The sequence below is a fragment of the Pteropus medius genome, unplaced genomic scaffold (genome assembly GCF_902729225.1).
Source record: "Pteropus medius unplaced genomic scaffold, Ma_sr-lr_union100, whole genome shotgun sequence".
NCBI lineage: Eukaryota > Metazoa > Chordata > Mammalia > Chiroptera > Pteropodidae > Pteropus > Pteropus medius.
The window spans coordinates 11,911,011-11,915,723 of NW_024350319.1; positions in this window are offsets into that span (position 1 = coordinate 11,911,011).

Genomic DNA, 4,713 nt, shown 5'->3' on the forward strand with positions numbered 1-4,713 from the left:
ATCCCCATACCATTCTGTTGTATCAGATAATGTAAGATTCAGATAGCCTCCTGAAGAGTATCCCATAGTGTGCCTAGAATTATATGTCAATATCACTGCTGGTGATTCAGGTTTATATGAAATTATGTTTTTTTTTTTCTAATAATGTTTTCACTCAATATATTTTCATTATTTTGAAAATGTTTTTAAATCCATTTCTTTATTCTTCTCTAATATGTAACTCCTTTTTGTTGTCTATTTTTTTAGAAATAAGTCATTTTATAAATGACGATTTAAAACCTGAGTTTTTATTAGTGATCCAGTGGCACCTGTTCAAATGGGGTAACTAGCAGAGATTAATAATGAATATGTATTGGAAAACAGGAAGTCATAAAAACATAAAGGTATTTTGTATGTTTTTACTACTATAAACTATTTTAATGTTGATTAAAAAAATAAAAGATCCATGAGGTGTTGTGTCCCTGATTTCTACCTGTTCAGGGGTCCTGATCTCACACCATTGATCTTAGCTATTGGAGGAAAAGGGAGAATTAGGAAGTTAAGAAGATTGAATTACTTCAATATTTAAACCTATTCAGTAAAACAAATAATAGGAGAATGAGAATTAATGGCATTTTATTTAATTATTATTTACCATGTGTCTACAGGATACTTGGCATTAAAGCAGGTGCTATCTGAACTATAAATGTCCTTCTTAGAACCAAAAAAAGGGTTATGTGGTTTAAATACATACGAGCATGCGTTAAAATTTCTATTACATTTCTTATGAAATCTTATTAGATTTCAGGAGATGTATATAACAGTATTGCTGGCAAATTCACCATCAAAACATAGAGTGATCTTTAGAATTAAGAATCAATTAATCTACTCTAGAATCATTTGCTTTGTTGAGTTGCCTGATTCTATAGCTTACACAGGTATCTCCTCCATTTCTAAATACTCACTGAGAGAAAGACAATTGAACTCATGGAAATGCTCATTTGTGAGACTGTTACTGTAGAGTGTGTTGAAATACTATAGCTTCATGAGCCAAATCTGCTCCACTACCTGTTTTTGTAAATAAAAGTTCATTGGAACAGAATCACACCCTTTTATTTTCATTTTGTCTATGTACTTTCACTCTACAATGAGAATATATAGCCATCAGAGCTAAAATACTTTAGTCTGGACCTTTATGGAAAAAGTTTAGTGGTCCCTGTAGTAGAGTATTCCCTTTCATTTGAAGAGGTAAATTATAACCATTCATATACTTAAAGACAAAAAAGACACACACATATATTTCAATGTCTGATACAAGCTTGCTCAATTTAGAAGATCCAGAATTTTTCTGGAAAACCAAAAATATTGGTGCAGCCTGGAAAATTCTCAGGGACAGATTTGTTTTAGAAAATGAGAAGTCTGTCCATCCTAATTTATTCACAATGGGAGTGGTATTTTTAAGATTTTCTAATTTGAATGTCCTGTGATTATGGGGACTTGAAATTTTTTCTGTGATTGTTTTCAATCTCCTCTTTGTTAACCTATTAAGTCCAGTTTCATTATCCATTTTAACTTCCATGTGCACCCTTTTTTTCCACTAAAAAATAATGGCATATATCCTCACTGTCTGATTTCTTCTTAATTCACAAACTCTCCTTCTTGGTATATATATAATCCTGAGAGTTTGTAGCTCTGCATCATTTAATAAAATAGATACAGTTTTGGCTGTAAATCTCTTTGTCATCTCAAAGAACAGAATAGCAGTCACCTTAGGGCAAACGATCCAGAAGTAGTACATAATGTTGTGTTTGATATGGCAAAGCACAGCTATGTCCAATCTCTCTTAAACATCTGCTACAAGAATATCCATTCATCTTTTATGTCCTCCTTTCCCTACTTATTCTCTTTCCTTTAGTGCAGTGGTAATCTTTGGGGAGTCAAATTTGAGTTTTAGCAGAGCAGCAATTACTTCATACAGATTTTATAGGCAGACAGTCCATCAATATTGATTGAGTCTATATTGTGCACAGAATACAATTCTAAGAGCTCTGGAGTACTTAAAAAATCCTGAATTTATAGCTCCTGCCCTGGAAGAGATTACAATCTAAATGGTGCTTTAGAAAAAAAGCTCACTTTCAAAAGAAGGTTTGACAACTTTGTTTTTGTAAAAGTTGTATAATTGGTTTGCAAGCACTCAGGCTTTATTACATTATAAATCAATAATTAATGAGAGACTCAATTTAGAAAAAACAAACTGTTAACAAGAAAAAGACTATGTCATTAAGAAAAAGACCTTTTATTTCCTGTCACTGTTAATCTGGAATTCCATAAATTGATAGTGGCAACGATAGTAGTTTTAAGCTCTTTTGGAAATCACTGTTAAACTTTCAGAGAACATGATGAAAGAAGTGGCATATTCATCCCTTGTATCTCTAGTTCAGAATAGAGATTGAACTATTACTAATGCTGATGTGCTATATTAAGTGTAATTGAAGCATAGATGGCAGAGATATTTGAAAGAGTCTCTTAAAATAATCTATAGTTCTTCCTAGGTTTTTCTAAATTGAAAACAGCATGGTTACCACTGCATATTTGCCATTGATATTAAGATCTTGCCTTTCAGAAAATAAGATAGCCATTTGATGCTCATAAATCAAGAAGCATCTATTTTAAAAAAAATTATGATGTCTTGGTGAGGGAGCTTAAAGGTACAAAGTATTCCATCTGGAATTACAAACTGGTCATGATTCTCACACTACTTTGGCATTCCAATTTTGCATTTTAATTTGGTCCCTCATTGTGCATTAGTTAGGTCCCTTGGAAGAGCCCTCTGCTTTGCTATTTCCCCTGTGATCCATTCCACAGAGACTCTCATTACTGAAGTCCCTTTTCCTTTCTAGGCAGTTATTTGGGGCAGAACTTATTTCTGCTTGCATGACCCTCACTGGCCACACATAGTCTATGGAAAGCAATGACTGCTGAAGTATTCCACCATGATTGGAGTTTTAGTTTTTCCAGATATATCCTTTTATTATCTTTCTTGCCTTACTCTTGACTATTTTAGCTTTTTCAGGCATGAATCAGGCATCAGGTCACAGAGACTCAAACTGAAGGGAACACATATGTGGCTTGTTATGTGGTTTATCTGGGACCTCTTCATGACTTAAGATGAAGACACTTTCCCACTCTCTTTGGTGGTGGAGAAATGAAGGAACTCAGAGAATACTTTCAATAAACAAACAAATGAACAAATAAGTAAACAGTATCTATTATTATTGCTTTGTGCCTTAATCAAAAACTTAATTGCTTTAACATTTGTTTTTGCATACATATTATGATTTTTTTAGTATAACCAGAATATACAAATTTTCAAGTTATACTGAAGAGCTGGCTTCATGGGCATGTGACCTCTGCAAATAAACAAGTCCCCATGCTCAGTTGGGTTCCATGCTTAGCTTAGTGCTCTGCTATTTTCTTCTTGAAATTCTTTATAACTTTATCTTTGAACTTATGTTTTGTAAATAAAGCCAAAAGCAACAAGAGACTTGTGTAATACATCTGTTCACTGTTCCTATATTCCCCATTGCTTACAGCATTCATGATGCGGAAAAAACTCAGAATGCTGGTGACCCCACGGCTCACAGGAGTACAGAGGGTCTCAGAGCTAGGATAAGGAATCTTTATATATATATAAGTCAGAAAGAAGGACACTAACAGCCTCCTTGAGAGGCCATACTTTCCATTCAAACTAGAACTTGTTTTGAATACAGAAAGAAGGCAATAGTGGCCCAAGAAATACAAATGCCAAGACACCCTATCATATTCTTTCTGGCTTATATTCATCTATGAGCCAACCACTTGCACTGAAAATTATGACATGTAAAGAAAGGGAATAATAAGGCTACCCATAGTTTCTTTTCTTTCCTGCCCTTCCTTACTCAGTACACAGATAGTAGAGTATGCTGGCAGGATGTGCACATATCTGGAAGTGAAATTAAAAGTTGGTTAATTTCATGCAGTATATCTACTTTCCTGGTTATAAAGAAATATATAGGCATTCACAAACTATGAAATAAAAATTATGGAATTTTACCGATTCCATTGCAAGTCAAATGCTCCTATACTTGTATTTAAAACTGGCATTGTAAGATATAAAGATGAATGGTACAATTCATGGTAATAATTTAATTTTTTACTGTTCTTTACTTATAATGAAATTTACAAATAAAACAAATGTCATGACAAATTGAGATAAAGAATATGAATGAAGAGAAAAAGTTATATGTTATTTCCTAACTGCTAACAGCACATTTCCAGTTTTTTGAACAGGATGGGACTTGTTTTCATTTAGCAATGGGCCTCACAAATTATGTAGCTGGCATTATTAAAAAGCTACTTAAAAACAAATAAACAAAAGCAAAATAAGAAAAAAATAATATGGATTCCCAAAAATAATCACTGTTCACTTTCTTGTACATATCCTCAAGATTTTTCCTTATACGTACAAGTTTCACTTCTATTTCTCTCTCCTTCTTTTAATGTCATTACAGATTTAAAAAATATTATTCTCTCCTCCTTGAGTGTTCTTCTCCAAATATCTTAATGTTTTAATCCCCTACTTCTTCCAGGTATTCATTCACATGCCACCTTCAGAAAGGCCTTGCCCGACCACCATATTTTACCAGCCCTTTGCCACCAACAGCCATTTCATTTATCCACCCTTAATAACCATAT